Source organism: Gorilla gorilla, chromosome 18 (assembly GCF_029281585.2).
Source record: "Gorilla gorilla gorilla isolate KB3781 chromosome 18, NHGRI_mGorGor1-v2.1_pri, whole genome shotgun sequence".
In the NCBI taxonomy this organism is placed as follows: domain Eukaryota; kingdom Metazoa; phylum Chordata; class Mammalia; order Primates; family Hominidae; genus Gorilla; species Gorilla gorilla.
In genome coordinates, this window is record NC_073242.2 from 99,881,730 (window position 1) to 99,898,882 (window position 17,153).

At 50.8% G+C, this 17,153-nt stretch overlaps 1 protein-coding gene and 1 non-coding gene across 10 annotated transcripts in view; both read right to left on the reverse strand.

Moving 5' to 3' along the window:
* ST3GAL2 (ST3 beta-galactoside alpha-2,3-sialyltransferase 2) overlaps positions 1-17,153 on the reverse strand; it is a 78,171-nt gene that overhangs the window by 55,699 nt on the left and 5,319 nt on the right. For 4 of the 9 annotated variants that reach the window (XM_019012205.4, XM_055366365.2, XM_055366366.2 and 1 more), the window contains exon 1: positions 4,613-4,924. The exons of 3 other annotated variants lie outside the window; for them this stretch is intronic. The gene's annotated coding sequence lies outside the window, so the exon portion shown is untranslated. Of the gene's footprint in view, positions 1-4,612; positions 4,930-17,153 lie in introns of those variants that run through there. 2 more of the 9 variants (XM_055366371.2, XM_055366372.2) reach the window with 1 other exon arrangement.
* On the reverse strand, positions 13,207-13,313 carry LOC115931179 (U6 spliceosomal RNA). Its single transcript, XR_004067721.1, has one exon. It is a non-coding gene; the product is annotated as a U6 spliceosomal RNA (small nuclear RNA).

Consider the following 17,153-nt stretch of genomic DNA (forward strand, 5'->3'; position numbering starts at 1 on the left):
CTACTCGGGAGGCTGAGGCATGAGAGTCGCTTGAACCCAGGAGTCGGAGGTTGCAGTGAGCCGAGATCACACCACTGTACTCCAGCCTGGCAACAGAACGAGACTCCATCTCAAAAAAAAAAAAAAAAAAAAAAATTCAGACTTTTGGGGGCAGACAACCCCAAAGGACAATTAAGGTTTGTTGAGCACATCAAGGAGCAGGAACTAAGAGCAGGGGCTGTGCGTCAGAAAGACATGAGTTTCAACCCCAGATCCTCCTGCTGTCTGTTTGGGCACGTCTGGTAAGTTCTGTAAGTCTCAGTTCTTCATCTACAAAGCAGCGGCAACAACACCCACCTTGCAGTGCTGCTGTGAGGATTCACTAACACCTGAGAGCATCTAGCACCGTGCCTGGCTGACAGCAAGCACTCAATGAACAGCAGCCATAATTCAGGCTATTAGCAGCAAGTGGTTTAGCAGCCACTCCGTTGGCACTGGAATCAGGAGTCCCAGGGCCACTGTGTGACCCACAGTGTATCTCTGGGTTCCTCAGTAACCCTACCTGGGTCCGTATCTGCCTTTTAAATGTTCCACTGACCTGTAAAACAACAGTTGGAAAATGCTTTGCAAAGCACAATGTAAGTGATGCCTCCTGCATTTCTAAATTTCAAACACTCCCAGGTATCCTGTCCAGTGTGCAGCCATGGCAGGACTTTACTTGGCAGGCACCCCAACCCACTTGGTTGGGGAAACAGGCACAGGCCAGACGAGGGCCCGGTTCAGCAATTTGCTTCGCTATCTTCACACAGCCACCCTTTTCCAAAGCCATGGCTCCTAAATTTCCTGCTTGGTTGTGGGGCCTTGCTTCAAATAACCGTGGGGCAGTGTCCCCCCAGTCATTACCAATCCTGGGCAACATCAGAATGAAAGAAAAGCCAAACCAGTACAGCTGCCAGAACAGCCTGGTGGGGAAGTAAGGTGGAAGAAAGTCCCTCTTAAGACTTTACATCTAGCTGGCTGGGCGCAGTGGTTCACGCCTGTAATCCCAGCACTTTCGGAGGCTCCGGCGGGCGGATCACCTGAGGTCAGGAGTTTGAGACCAGCCTGACCAACATGGAGAAACTCCATCTCTACTAAAAATACAAAAAAATTAGATGGGCGTGGTGGCGCATGCCGGTAATCCCAGCTACTTGGGAGGCTGAGTCAGGAGAATTACTTGAACCCGGGAGGTGGAGGTTGCGGTGAGCCGACATCGTGCCACTGCATTCCAGCCTGGGCAACAAGAGTGAAACTCTATCTCAAAAAATAAAATAAAAAATAAAATAAATTTTAAAAAAATACAAAAATTAGCCGGGCATGGTGATGCATGCCTGTAACCCCAGCTATTCCAGAGGCTGAGACAGGAGAATCGCTTGAATCTGGGAGGCAAAGGTTGCAGTGAGCCGAGATCTCGCCATTGCACTCCAGCCTGGGCAACAAGAGGGAAACCCCGTCTCAAAATAAAATAAAATAAAATAAAAAAGACTACATCTAGCCGGGCGCAGTCGCTCACGCCTCTAATCCCAACAGTGGGAGGCTAAGGCGGGTGGAGCACCTGAGGTCAGGAGTTCGAGACCAGCCTGGCCAACATGAAGAAACCCCATCTCTACTAAAAATACAAAAATCAGCCGGGCATGGTGGCAGATACCTGTAATCCCAGCTACTTGGGAGGCTGAGGCAGGAGAATAGCTTGAACCTGGGAGGCGGAGGTTGCAGTGAGCTGAGATCACACCACTGCACTCCAGCCTGGGTGACAGAGCAAGACCCTATCTCAAAAAAAAAAAAAAAAAGACATCTGGCCAGGAGCGGTGACTCACGCCTATAATCCCAGCACTTTGGGAGGCCAAGGCGGGCGGATCACCTGAGGTCAAGAGTTCGAAACCAGTATGGCAAACATGGTGAAACCCCGTCTCTACTAAAAATACAAAAAGTAGCAGGGTGTCGTGGCGTATGCCTGTAATCCTAGGTTCCTGTCACCCCAGGAAGGGGTGGCCAACAAGGCCGAGACAAGAGAATCGCTTGAACCCTGGAGGCAGAGGCTGCAGTGAGCCGAGATCATGCCACTGCACTCCAGCCTGGGCAACAGAGTGAGACTTCGTCTCAAAAAAAAAAAAAAAAAGACTTCGCATCTGCTTGGATTAATCTCTCAAGCAATTGTGATGACCCCAAACCAGTGGTTCTCAAAGTGTTAGCCCTAGGGAGCTGGAGAGAGATGCAAAATATAGGCTCCACCCAGATTAAACCATAAAACTCTGGAGTCCCCTCACACACACAATCTGTGCCTTAACCAGCTCTCCAGGGGACTATGACTCTCAGTCAAATGTGAAGAATCCTTCCCTAAACCTGTAACCATGAGACCTTCCGCTGTAATTCATTTACTGAACACCCACTATGTGCTAAGGACCAAGCCAGGTGGTGGTATTTCAGAAAATGAGGACACATTTGAAGAGCATCCACAGTCTAATGAGAGCCAAAATGAAGTATACAAATACTGCCAAAATAAGGCAGGATGTGGTATAGGACAACGCAAAATAATCCATTTCCCACCCCTCTCCCCAGGCCCTACCCCTCAGGTCTTCTTTTGCCATGAAAAGACATGGAAAAACCAAGCCTCCCCAAATCCCCAATCCTGGTATTGCAGATTCCTTAATCCCAGGTGCCTTCTCGAGAAGAGTGGTCCTTACCCTGAGGCTTGGCCGGAGTAGAAATACTCCCCTGAGGCCATAGCCAGTGGCTCTCAGAAGCTTGGCTTTATCTGGGATTTGCACTCCAAAAGTTCCCAGGAGCCATCAGCGTGCCACAGCACATCACAACAATGCGCTCCCAGGCAGGGTCACTCCCACAGGCCCCTGCCAGGCTTGCAAGCAAGGGTGCAGAGGCAGACATAAACACCCGCAGACAGTTGGCCCCCTGGCCTCCCTTCCTCCATTCTCAAGTTACAAGGTTAAAAGCATCCAATTCACAGCCAAGGGGGAAGGCTGGGAAGGGGGTTGCTGAAGCAGTGAACCATCTGGTTCAGATCAAGATTGCTCCTTCAGGAACCCACAGAACTCCTAGAGCCTCCTGTCCCTCCTTTCCTCCACCTATCCCACTGGGAAACTGGGGATTGGGGTAGAATGGATGACCATCCCCCTCTGCCCCCCCGCAAAAAAAAAAAAAAAAAATCTGAAGAGGACAAAACAAAAAACCTGAATAATACAGGCAAATCTGTGCCACCTCTCTGAGCCCTCGTTCCCTCTAAATCCTGAGTCCCACGACTAAACTTGAGATCACCGCCCACATACTCTGTGCCTTCCTCCACAGAGAGATCAGGGCAGCCAGCAGGCATCCCTCCCTGAAAGGGCAACCCCTCCAAAGTTAGCAGCAGAAGCAAGATGAAGCTTAGGGGTGTGGTCTCCCAGACTCCTCTTATGCCACCATCTCTATAAAAACCAGCGATACCTTCCACCTGAGAGGGGCTTCAGAGCCCACCAGGCAAGGAAGGGGTGGCCAACCAGCTTCCAAACATCCGTCCCAAAGACGAGGCGGGATTGTGTTACTGGCCAGAGGTCCCAGAGTGCCCTGTACCCCGCCCCGGAGGCTTTGACTGAAAAGAGTCCCCAGGTCCCTGCCTGCCCCCAGCACCTCTCTAGCCCCTTTCTCCAACACCACCTTTGACTCAATCCTCCGCTCCTTTACGCAACTGTAAAGCAAGAGGCAAGATGGGAGACGGGAGATGGATGCAGTTGACAAAAGATAAATCGAAAGGCTAACTTGAGCAAGCAAGCAATTGGTGCTGACTCCTCTACAGGCAGAGGGAACCCGGAGTGGGCTATGCGAAGGAGGGAAGGCCAACAGGAGCGGCAGGAAGCTAAGGGGAGACTCAAGTGAGCTCAGCCCAGAGCTGTAGCAGGGGGTGGGAAGTTTGGTCCAGTCACAGGGGAATGACTGGGGGGAAGAAATGACTTCCATTCCAAGGCAGAGAAGGAACAGGAGAGAGGAGAGACGAGGTTCAGACCAGCCTCCACGGGACTGGCGCTTTGGCCAAGTTTCTGGCTTCAGCCGTGCCTCAGTTTCCCCAAAGTAGGAAGGTCGAGCCGTGAGAACTGGGCCACTGAGGATGGTTAGGGGGCAGTGCCAGGTAGGGGAAAGATCACAGGGGAGAGAGAAGAGAAGTGCTGATAGGGCAGACAGGCTCTGGCCAAGAGTGGGGCCGGGGTCTCCCAGGTGGAGCAGAGGCCGGGAGACCCAGGGTTAGCGGTACGAACTAGGGAGTGGACTGGAAGTCGGGACCAGGGCAGAGAGCTCTTCCGAGGGCTGGGGCTGGGGCTGGGGCTGGGGCTGGGGGCTGCCGGCAAAGGAGCAGAGCGGGAGCCCTGGGAGGCTGGGAGCGGCTGGACGTGCGAAGCAGAAGGCGGGGATCCAGAATGAGGCCAACGCGCGCAGACCCCCGCCCACACGAGGGAGCCCGGCGCCCCGACCAGGGGGAAGTTGCTGGGCGGGAACGGGCCGGTTTGGACCGCTGGGCCGCGCCAGCTGCCCGCGCAGGGGAGGTCTGGGCAGCCGGGGGCCCGGGGCGCTCTGCATCCCGCCCGCCCTCATCCCACCCGCGCACCTCAGTCAGCGCCCGGCGCCGCGCGGGCCATGCTCGCCGCTCCGGCCGCCGCCGCCCGCGCAGAAAGCCGTCGTCGTCGTCGTCTTCGTCGTCGTCGTCGCCGCCGCCGCCGCCCGGACCCGTTAGCTCGCAGCTCTCTCGTCCGCCCGCCGTGGGCTAGTCCCACCCTTGCCTGGCCCAACCCTCCCCGAGCGCCGCCGCCGCCGCCGCCGCCGCCGCCTCAGCCCGGCCCCTCCCCCCACCCCTGCCCGGCTTGAAGGGAAGGGTGGGGGACAGGGGCGACTGCCCCCACCCCATTCACATCCTCCCCGTGTCTCCCTCCCTCCGCCCCCCGCACGCGCGCCGGCATGCTGGGATATGGAGTCCAGCGGGCGCTGGGTCGCCCCGCATCCAGGACTACATCTCCCAGAAGACAGCGCGCGCATCCCAGGGATTGTGGGCTTTGTAGTTTCGCTAGGGCTCAGGGGGTCCGCCGCGCCGGAGGGGAGACGGAGGGGGATGGGAAGTCTTCATTCTCAGAAGGCCGGGCTCCAGCGGCTAGAGCAGACGGCCCCGAGCTGGGTGGGATACGTGGGTTCCCAGGGAGGTGCACACTAGCCGAGGACGCCTCTCAGATGCTGCTGTGGCCAGCTGCTGACGAGCCCGGCCGGAGGGCACTGTTCCCAACCGCGCTCTCAAAGAGCCGCGACCTGAGGCCAGCTTGGCTTCACGCCCGGGCTCTCAAAGCCCGAGCTGCGGTGGAGCCGCTGCGCCCTGGCCTGAGGGGAGAGAGACCCCATCAGCGGTGCGAGCGGGGGTTTGGCCTCGCTGGACTTTGTGTTCCCCACCTAGGAAAAGAGGAAAGGGGGGCAGAGTGTCTATTGGTTCCTCATCCACCGGGGCATCTCCCCCTTGCAGGCTCTCTCTTAGATGCCCGTAGCTTCCTGCTGTTGAGGGTAAAGTGAATGCATTTTAAATATTTGCCACGTCTTTTATTAGCCCATCCTTTCCCTAACTTCCGCACCTATTTCAAAACCTTTATGAAACTCCAGGTAGACTGTAGTTTCGCCCTTCAACAGGCTGAAGTGAGGCTGAAGTGGTTCTGAATTTTTGGTGTGTATGGGATCCTCTTGGCCAGCTTGTTTAAACGCAGATTGCTGCCCCCACCTTCAGCCTCTGGTTCTTTTAGCTCTAGGGCAGGCCCCAGAATTGGCAATGCTACCCCGTTTCCAGGTGTTGCTCATGCTGCCGGTTACTACCTTGATAACCTGATAACCTCTGCTGTTGGTGTTTGCTGCTAGCACACCGGTATCCTCTTTCAAGGATGGCCATTGTGTGGGATAATTAATAATGGCCCTGAAGAGCCAAACCCGGAAAGGCAGGGTTCGAGTCTAGTCCCCTCTAGCACAGGAACGCTCTGTTTTTGCTCAAGGTCTCACTGTCGCCTAGGCTGGAGTGCAGTGATGTCATCACGACTCACTGCAGCCTCAACCTCCCAGGCTCAAAAGATCTTCCCACCTCAGCCTCCTGAGTAGCTGGGACTACAGGCATGTGCCACCACACCCGGTTAATGTTTGTATTTTTTGTAGAGATGGGGTTTTCCCATGTTGCCCAGGCTGGTCTCAAACTTCTGGGCTCAAGCGAACCTCCTGCCTAAGCCTCCCAAACTGCTGGGATTACACATGTGAGCCACTGTGCTCTGCCAGGAATGTAAATCAGTACACTTCCTAAAGGAAGATACCACTTGGGCCATCTGCCTGCAGGTGTTCCAGACCTTACCCCTTAAAATTCCCCCTAAAGCTGGGAAGGTTTTTCTTGTGCAAGGTGGGCAGCAGGGGCATGCCTGGTGCTACCTTCCAAGCCATGCATACAAGCCAGGATTTGTGATATCAAACCCCTAGGACAAGGTCAGTTTAGTAGCGTCTGCTACCTCTGGGTGGGCTATGGCATAAGACAGGCTGGGGAAGTGAGAGGTGAGGCAGTAGATTCCTGGCCTGTCAGGTACTGAGAAAGGTTCTCATTCTTTTTGTTTATTTGTTTTCAGACGGAGTCTCGCTACATCACCCAGGCTGGAATGCAGTGGCATGATCTCGGCTCACTGCAATCTCTGCCTCCGGGGTTCAAATGATTCCTGTGCGTCAGCCTCCGGAGCAGCAGGGATTATAGGCATGCACCACCACACCTGGCTAATTTTTGTATTTTTAATAGAGACAGGGTTTCACTATGTTGGCCAGGGTGGTCTGGAATTCCTGACCTCAAGTGATATGCCCACCTCGGCCACCCAAAGTGCCAGCACCACACCCAGCCAAGAATGGTTCTCATTTTGACCCAGGTGGGCCCTTCTTACTACCTATTATTCTGCTGTTCTTGCAGCTACAAACTGCTGAAAAGATAGGTTAGTAAGCACCACCCTCAAGCCGGAGGAACCCAGACTCTTCCACCTGTCAGCTGACCAAACTCCTTGACCAAACTCTAGAAAGGCTTCACCAAGCCCCCTTCTCAACTAGGCCTCAACCTTGGCCCATTAAAAACTACAGACTCTTGGCTGGGCTCAGTGGCTCAAGCTTGTAATCCCGGTGTCAGAGGTGTTTGAACCAGAGCGACTCCATCTTGGATAGGGGCTAAGTAAAATAAGGCCGAGACCTACTGGGCTGTGTTCCCTAAAGGTTAAGGCATTCTTCTTTTTTTTTTTTTTTTTTTTTGAGACGGAGTCTCGCTCTGTTGCCCAGGCTGGAGTGTGCAGTGGCGCGATCTCGGCTCACTGCAAGCTCTGCCTCCCAGGTTCACGCCATTCTCCTTCCTCAGCCTCCGGAGTAGCTGGGACTACAGGCACCCGCCATGACGCCCGGCTAATTTTTTTGTATTTTTAGTAGAGACGGGGTTTCACCATGTTAGGATGGTCTCGATCTCCTGAACTCGTGATCCACCCGCCTCGGCCTCCCAAAGTGCTGGGATTACAAGCGTGAGCCACCACGCCTGGCCGGTAAGGTTAAGGCATTCTAAGTCGCAGGATGAGATAGGAGGTCTGCACAAGACACAGGTCACAAAGACCTTGCTGATAAAACAGGTGGCAGTAAAGAAGCTGGCCAAATCCCACCAAAACCAAGGTGGTGACGAAAGTGACCTCTGGTCATCCTCGCTGCTCATGTTATGCTAATTAGAATGCATTAACATGCTAAGAGACACTCCCACCAGTGCCATGACAGTTAACAAATGACATGGCAACACCCGGAAGTTACCCTATATGGTCTAAAAAGTGGAGGAAGGCTGGGCGAGGTGGCTCACGCCTGTAATCCCAGCACTTTGGGAGGCTGAGGCAGGTGGATCACGAGGTCAGGAGATCAAGACCATCCTGGCTAACACGGTGAAACCCCTTCTCTACTAAAAATACAAAAAAATAATTAGCCAGGGGCGGTGGCGGGCGCCTGTAGTCCCAGCTACTCGGGAGGCTGAGGCAGGAGAATGGCGTGACCTGGGAGGCGGAGCTTGCAGTGAGCCGAGATAGCGCCACTGCACTCCAGCCTGGGCGATAGAGCAAGACAACATCTCAAAAAATAAAAAAATTAAAAATTAAAAAATAAAAAGTGGAGAAACCCTTAATTTGGGGAAGTGCCCACCCCTTTCCCAGAAAACTCATGAATAATCCACCCCTTGTTTAGATATACTAAAAAAATAGGCTGGGCACTGTGGCTCACGTCTGTAACCCCAGCACTTTGGGAGGCTGAGGCAGGTGGATCACATGAGGCCAGGGGTTCAAGACCAGCCTGACCAACATGGCAAAACCCTGTCTCTACCAAAAATGCAAAAATTAGCTGGGTGTGGTAGTGCGTGCCTGTAATCCCAGCTACTTGGGAGGCTGAGGCACGAGAATTGCTTGAACCTGGGAGTTGGAGGTTACAGTGAGCTGAGATCATGCCATTGCACTCCAGCCTGGGCAACAGAGTGAGACTCTGTCTTAAACAAAAAAGGACCAGGCGTGGTGGCTCACACCTGTAATCCCAGCACTTTGGGAGGCTGAGGCAGGTGGATCATGAGGTCAGGAGTTCAAGACCAGCCTGGCCAAGATGGTGAAACTCCGTCTCTACTAAAAATACAAAAATTAGCCGGGCATGGTGGCAGGCGCCTGTAATCCCAGCTACTCAGGAGGCTGAAGCAGGAGAATAACTTGAATCCGGGGGGATGGAGGTTTCAGTGAGCCAACGTCGTGCCACTGCACTCCAGCCTGGCCGGCAGAGCGAGACTCCGTCTCAAAAACAAACAAACAAACAAACAAACAAAAACACCGGCAGACTCTCAACACAAGTGATTTTACCCACCCTCCTCCCTCCACATTAAAAGGCTTCTACAGAGGTTGGTCACAGTGGCTCACGCCTGTAATCGCAGCACTTTTGGAGGCCTAGGCATGTAGATTGTCTGAGCTTAGGAGTTTGAGACCAGCCTAGGCAATGTGGAAAAACCCTGTCTCTATTTATAAAAAAGAAAAGAAGGCTGGGCGCCATGGCTCACGCCTGTAATCCCAGCACTTTGGGAGGCCGAGGCGAGTGGATCACAAGGTCTGGAGTTCAGGGGTGGCCTGAACTCTTCCAGCCTGGCCAAGATGGTGAAACTCTGTCTCTACTGAAAATACAAAAAATTAGCGGGGCGTGGTGGCAGGCGCCTATAATCCCAGCTACTGGGGAGGCTGAGGCAGAGAATTGCTTGAACCCAGGAGGTGAAGGTTGCAGTGAGCAGAGATTGCACCACTGCACTCCAGCCTGGACAACAGAGCGAGAATCCGTCTCAAAAAAAAAAAAAAAAAAAGACTTAAACAGTAATATAGTTTCTAACAGCTCAACGTCACATCCTGGGATGACCCAAACCCACCTTAAAGTGCCTGCCTGAGAAGGCGCACCACTGCCGAAAGAATTGACTGTTCCAGGCGACACCCAATCATAGGTTCCGACTACACTTTCTCAGAGCATTTACTAAAAAGCACTCACAATTGTGAATTCCTTATCTGATCCTTTGAGATGTGTAAGTATCTTCTACAACTCAAGAGTGTCTTTCTCAAGGACCTGAAAGCCATTCCTTGAATGTCATCATCATGAAGGATAAGGCCTCTGTCTCCCAGTCTTTGTGGGAGGACAGAATCCTAACTTTGATAATTGCCAGCTAGTGGACAGAGCTGTACATTGACCAATCCTTTGCAATTTTTCATGTCCCTGACTCTACCGAACCCCTGCTTGCCACCTTCCCTACTCCTTCATCCACTTTAAAACACAACTAGGCCAGGAACAGTGGCTCACACGTGTAATCCCAGCATTTTGGAAGGCCGAGGTAGGCGGAGCACTTGAGGTCAGGAGTTCGAGACCAGCCTGGCCAACATGGCGAAAGCCCATCTCTACTAAAAATACAAAAAATTAGGGCCGGGCGCAGTGGCTCATGCCTGTAATCCCAGCACTTTGGGAGGCCAAGGCGGGCAGATCACGAGGTCAGGAGATCGAGACCATCCTGGCTAACACGGTGAAACCCCGTCTCTACTAAAAATACAAAAAAAATTAGTCGGGCCTGGTGGCGGGCACCTGTAGTCCCAGCTACTCAGGAGGCTGAGGCAGGAGAATGGTGTGAACTCGGGAGGTGGAGCTTGCAGTGAGCTGAGATCACGCCACTGCACTCCAGCCTGGACGACAGAGCGAGACTCCGTCTCAAAAAAAAAAAAAAAATGCAAAAAATACAAAAAATTAGCCAGCTGCGGTGGTGGGTGCCTGTAGTTCCAGCTGCTTGGGCAGGTGATGCAGGAGAATCACTTGAACCTGGGAGGCAGAGGTTGCAATGAGCTGAGGTTGCAATGAGCTGAGATCGCACCACTGCACTCCAGCCTGGGCAACAGAGCAAGACTCTGTCACAAAACAAACAAAAAACACAAGTTATCTTGCCAGACTCACTGGCTTGTGCCTGTAATCCCAGCTACTCTAGAGGCCGAAGTGGCAGGATCACATGAGGACAGGAGTTTGAGACCAGCCTGGGCAGCATAACAAGACCCCATCTCTAAAAAATAAATTTAAATTCCCAGTCACTTCTGTACAAATCAAAGTTGGGCCAAGTTCACGCTGGACCCTCTTCCCTATTGCAATAGTATATTACAAATTAAAATCTGTTCTTACCACCTTTTTTTTTTCTTTTTAGAGACTAGGTTTTGCTGTCTCACCCAGGCTGGAGTGCAGTGGTGTGATCATGGCTCACTGCATCCTCGAACTCCTGGGCTCAAGGGATCCTTCCACCTCAGCCTCCCGAGCTGGAACTACAGGCACGCACCACCATGCCCAGCTAATTTTTGTATTTTTAGTAGAGACAGGGTTTCACCTCGTTGACCAGGATGGTCTCTATCTGTTGACCTTGTGATCCGCCAGCCTCAGCCTCCCAAAATGCTGGGATTACAGGCATGAGCCACTGCTCTGGGCCTTTTTTTTTTTTTAATGTCTTTTTTGACTGGGCAAGGAGGCTCATGCCTGTAATCCCAGCACTTTGGAAGGCTGAGACAGGCAGATCACTTAAGGTCAGGAGTTTGAGACCAGCCTGGCCAACATGGTGAAACCCTGTCCCTACTAAAAATACATAAGTTAGCCGGACATGGTGGCGGGTGTCTGTAATCCCAGCTACTCGGGAGGCTGAGGCAGGAGAATCACTTGAACCCTGGGGGCAGAGGTTGCCGTGAGCCAAGATCGTGCCACTGCACCCCAGCTTGTGCGACAGCCTGCCTCAGCTTCCCGAGTAGCTGGATTGTGCCACTGCACTCCAGCCTGCATGACACAGCAAGACCTTGTCTCTCAAAAAATAAAAGAAAATGTACCAAGTAGCTAATAGGAAATGTGCAATCATACAGTACTTGTCCTCTTGTGACCAGCATATTCTACTTAGCATAATGTCCACAAGGTTCATCCATATTGTAGCATATGTCAGAATTTCCTTCCTTTGTAAAGCTGGATAATACTCTATTATATGTACATACCATGTTTTCTTTATTCATTCATCTGTCAATGACGGGTTGTTTGTAGCTCTTGGCTATTTTAAATACTACTGCTATGAACATGAGTGTACAAATATCTCTTTGAGCTCCTGCTTTCAATTGTGTTGTCTATTTTCTTTTTTTCTTCCTTTTTTTTTTTTTTGAGACAGGGTCTTGTTCTCAATTTTTGCTTCAAAATAATCCAGGTTTGAGGTATAGGTATAGATACAACAAGGTTGGTTAAATTGATAATTATAGAAGAGATGAGGCCACGCATGGTGGCTCACACCCATAATCCCAGGACTTTGGGAGGTCGAAGCAGGCAGATCACTTGAGGTCATGAGTTTGAGACCAGCCTGGCCAACAAGGCGAAACCCTGTCTCTACTAAAAATACAAAAATTAGCCGGGCATAGTGTCACATGGCTGTAATCCCAGCTACTTGGGAGGCTGAGGCAGGAGAATGGCTTGAACCCAGGAGGCAGAGGTTGCAGTGAGAAGAGATCGTACCACTGCACTCCAGCCTGGGCAACAGAACGAGACTCTATCTCCAAAAAAAAAAAAAGAGGGGATGAGTAGTTTCTCTGGGTTAATTAATTATAACAATTTTTCACCTTTGGATATATTTGAAGTTTCCATAATAAAATGATTTTTTGGCTGGGCAAAAACTAATCAGGCGTGGTGATGCATGCCTGTAGTCCCTGCTATTTGTGAGGCTGAAGCAGGAGGATCAATTTAGCCCAGGAGGTCCAGGCTGCAGTGAACCATGATTGTGCCACTGCACGCTAGCCTGGGCAACAGATCAAGTGAAATTGCTGGATCATATAGTAATTTTTTTTTTTGCTCATAATCTTTATTGGAAAACGGACACCAAAATAGATCACTATTGTATACTTTGCAAAATCAAACATAATTATGAATACATTATCTTGGTAGATGAATTAGAATTGCTAGACTTATGATAAGGCTTTCTGTGAGATAACACAGATTCAGGAAGTGGTGTGGATCACTCCATTTGTGTTGCTTTCCTCTAAGTGAACACCCTCTGTGAGTCTGGGCTTTCCTTCTGTAGGCTGATACTGTTGAACAACCCACACAAAGAACCACTGTCTGAGCATGGCTGAAAACTATGGTAATCTTGGGATAATCTCAACATTTTACAACCATAAAATAAGAATTTGGACTTTGAACTAGCCATTTCTTTTATGATTTTTCTTTTCCTCTTCCAAAGACAGATGTAATAAATCTGTAGCCAAAGACTTGATCCTTTCGCAAGCCCTGCCTGTCCAGTCCAGATCTAGTAATTCTAGTGTTAATTTTTTTTTTTTTTTTTTGAGATGGAGTCTTGCTCTTTTGCCCAGGCTGGAGTGCAATGGTGCAATCTCAGCTCACTGCAACCTCCGTCTCCTGGGTTCAAGCGATTCTCCTGCCTCAGCCTCCTGAGTAGCTGGGATTACAGGCACATGCCACCACACCTGGCTAATTTTTGTATTTTTAGTATAGATGGGGTTTCACCATATTGGTCAGGCTGGTCTTGAACTCCAGACCTCGTGATCCACCTACCTCGGCCTCCCAAAGTGCTGGGATTACAGGCGTGAGCCACCGCGCCCGGCCTTCAATTTTTTTTTTTTTTTTAATATGGAACGCTTCATGAATTTGCGTGTCATCCTTGCGCAGGGGTCATACTAATCTTCTCTGTATCATTCCAATTTTAGTATATGTGCTGCCGAAGCGAGCACTCTAGTGTTAATTTTTTGAAGAGCACCATACTGTTTCCCATATCTGCTGCACCATTCTCCACTCCCACCAACAGTGGACAGGCTTCCAATTTCTCCACACCTTCACTAACACTTATTTATTTATTTATTTATTTGAGACAGAGTTTTGCTCTTATTGCCCAGCTGGAGTGCAATGGCACGATCTCAGCTCACCGCAACCTCCACCTCCTGGGTTCAAGCAATTATCCTGCCTTAGCCTCCCGAGTAGCTGGGATTACAGGCATGCACCACCATGCCCTGCTAATTTTTGCATTTTTAGTAGAGACGGGGTTTCTCCATGTTGGTCAGGCTGGTCTTGAACTCCTGACCTCAGGTGATCCCCCTGCCTCAGCCTCCCAAAGTGCTGGGATTACAGGCGTGAGCCACCACACCCAGCCTAGTATTTTCTCAGAGCATCACTCTTCTTTTTTTTTTTTTTCCCTCTGTACCTCAATGGGATGCAAAGGGAGCATCATTTTCCCCTTACCCTTCTCCTTCTCCTTCCCTTTCCTCTCCTTCTTGTTGTCCTTCCTCCTTTTTTTTTTTTTTTTTGGACAGAATCTTGCTCTTTTGCCCAGGCTGGAGTGCAGTGGTGTGATCTAGGCTCGCTGCAACCTCCGCCTCCCAGGTTCAAGCAATTCTCCTGCCTCAGCCTCCCGAGTAGCTGGGATTACAGGTGCCTGCCACCATGCCCAGCTAATTTTTGTATTTTTAGTAGACACAGGGTTTCACCATGTTGGCAAAGCTGGTCTTGAACTCCTGACCTCGTGATCCGCCCGCCTTGGCCTCCCAAAGTGTTTGGATTACAGGCGTGAGCCACTGTACCTAGCCACATCACTCTTAATAAAACAAATGCAGATGAAAATCACCACACTGAGATATCATTTTTCACATACCGGATTGGCAACAATCAAAAAGCTTGATAACTATCTTGGCAAGAGTGTGGGGCATTCTTATCCACTGCTAGTGTAACTGGAAATCTGTGCCACCTAATCCCAAAATTCTGGGATTACAGACGGGAGACACCATGCCCAGCCTTTTTTTTTCTTTTTTAGTTTTTTTCCTCCAGTGCCAAGGCATTGGCTTTTTTGCGGGGTGGGGGGATACAGAGTCTGGCTCTGTCATCCAGGTTGGAGTGCAGTAGCGATATCTCAGCTCACTGCATCATACGCCTCCCAGGTTCAAGCCATTCTTTTGCCTCAGCCTCCCACGTAGCTGGGATTACAGGCACATGCCACCATGCTCGGCTACTTTTTGTATTTTAAGTAGAGATGGGTTTCTCCGTATCAGCCAGACTGATCTGGAACTCCTGCCCTCAGATGATCCGCCTGCCTCGGCCTCCCAAAATGCTGGGATTACAGGTGTGAGCCACTGCACCTGGCCTGGATTGCATTTTATGCTCCAGAGCTCCCTGTTCAATCAGATTGAGGCAAAATTTAGGTGAATTTACATCTTTACTTGGTTTCTTTCCCTGCCCTATCCTGCTTTCCCCACTCCCCTAGAAAGTCGCTTACAGAAGAATTCCTGTCTCAGGCTCTGCATCTAGGGACCCAACCTAAGATATCCCTATGGGCAGTTCTGGCTCCCAGAGGGAATTTCTGCTACCAGTAACAGCCACACATCTCATCAGGGGCCTGAAGATTTCACCTTCTCCAAAAAGTCCTCCCTCCCAGACCTGGACCCTCACATTCTGGCAGTAGGTCATTTGTTTAACAATAAGGAGTTTGGATGCCTTCACTGTATTATTAGGCACTGCACTAAACCCTTTATGTGCATTAGCTCATGAAACCCTCCCAACAACCTAATTTGGAAATTCTATTTTAATCTCACAAATAAGGAAGTTGGGCTCAAACAGGTTGAGTGGCTTGCTCACATGGTTAGAAAGTGATGAGAGGCCAGGTGTGGTGGCTCACACCAGTAATCCCAGCACTTTTGGAGCCCAAGGTGGGAGGATCGCTTGAGCCAAGGAGTTCAAGATCAGGCTGGAGGCCAAGAGTGGTGGCTCATGCCTATAATCCTAGAATTTTGGGAGGGTGAAGCAGGCAAATCACCTGAGTTCAGGAGTTCGAGACCAGCCTGGCCAGCATGATGAAACCCCATCTCTACTAAAAATACAAAAATTAGCCATGTGTTTGGCCAGGCACAGTGGCTCATGCCTGTAATCCCAGCACTTTGGGAGGCTGAGACGGGCAGATCATGAGGTCAGGAGATCGAGACCATCCTGGCTAACACGGTGAAACCCCATCTCTACTAAAAATACAAAAAATTAGCCAGGCGTAGTGGCAGGCACTTGTAGTCCCAGCTACTCGGGAGGCTGAGGCAGGCGGATCTTGAGGTCAGGAGATCAAGACCATCCTGGCTAACATGGTGAAACCCCGTCTCTACTAAAAATACAAAAAATTAGCCAGGCGTGGTGGCACGCACTTGTAGTCCCAGCTACTCGGGAGGCTGAGGCAGGCGGATCTTGAGGTCAGGAGATCGAGACCATCCTGGCTAACATAGTGAAACCCCATCTCTACTAAAAATACAAAAAATTAGCCAGGCGTGGTGGCACGCACTTGTAGTCCCAGCTACTCGGGAGGCTGAGGCAGGAGAATGGCATGAACCCGGGAGGCGGAGCTTGCAGTGAGCCAAGATCATGCCACTGTACTCCAGCCTGGGCGACAGAGTGAGACTCTGCCTAAAAAAAAAAAAAAAAAAAATTAGCCAAGTGTGGTGGTATGTGCCTGTAATCCTCAGGAGGCTGAGGCAGGAGAATCACTTGAACCTGGGAGGCAGAGGCTGCAGTGAGCCGAGATTGGGCCACTGCACTGCAGCCTGGGAGACACAGCGAGACTCCATCTCAAATAAAATAAAATAAAATAAACCCAGCCTGAGCAACGTAGTGAGACCCAGTCTCTATGCTATAAGAAAAAAAATATTGTTTTTAAAGGGCTGAGTGTGGTGGCTCATGCCTGTAATCCCAGTACTTTGGGAAGCCACGGCAGGAGGATTGCTTGAACCCAGCTGTTCGAGACCAGCTTTGGCAACATAGCAAGACCCTGTGTGGTGGCACACACCTATAGTCCCAGCTACTTGGGAGGCTGAGATGGGAGAATCACTTGAGCCCAGGCGTTGCAGGCTGCTGTGAGCCGTGATTGCACCACTGCACTCCAAACTAGGCAACAGAGTGAGACCCTGTCTCAAAAGAGAGAGAAAAAGAGAGAAAAAAAAAAGAAAGTGGTGGCAGCTGAGCGGATTTGTCTAAGTTTAATCCTTGGATTTAATCACTAGACTCTGTTCTTTTTTATTTTTTGAGATGGAGTCTCGCCGTGTCACCCAGGCTGGAGTGTAGTGGCATGATCTTGACTCACTGCATCTCCTGCCTCAGCCTCCTGAGTGGCTGGGATTACAGGCACGCGCCAGCACGCCCAGCTAAATTTTGTATTTTTAGTAGAGACAGGGTTTCACCATGTTGGCCAGGCTGGTCTCAAACTCCTGACCTCAAATGATATGCCCGCCTCGGCCTCCCAAAGTACTGGGATTACAGGCATGAGCCACCATGCCCGTCTGACTGTGCTCTATTTTATTGTTATTTTTTTTTTTGAGATGGAGTTTCACTCTTGTTGCCAAGGCTGGAATGCAGCGGCATGATCTCAGCTCACTGCAACCTCCGCCACCTGGTTTCAAGCAATTCTCCTGCCTCAGCCTCCCGAGTAGCTGGGATTATAGATGCCCACCACCATGCCCTGCTAAGTTTTTGTATTTTTAGTAGAGATGGGTTTTACGTGTCGGCCAGGCTGGTCTCGAACTCCTAACCTCGTGATCCTACCGCCTCAGCCT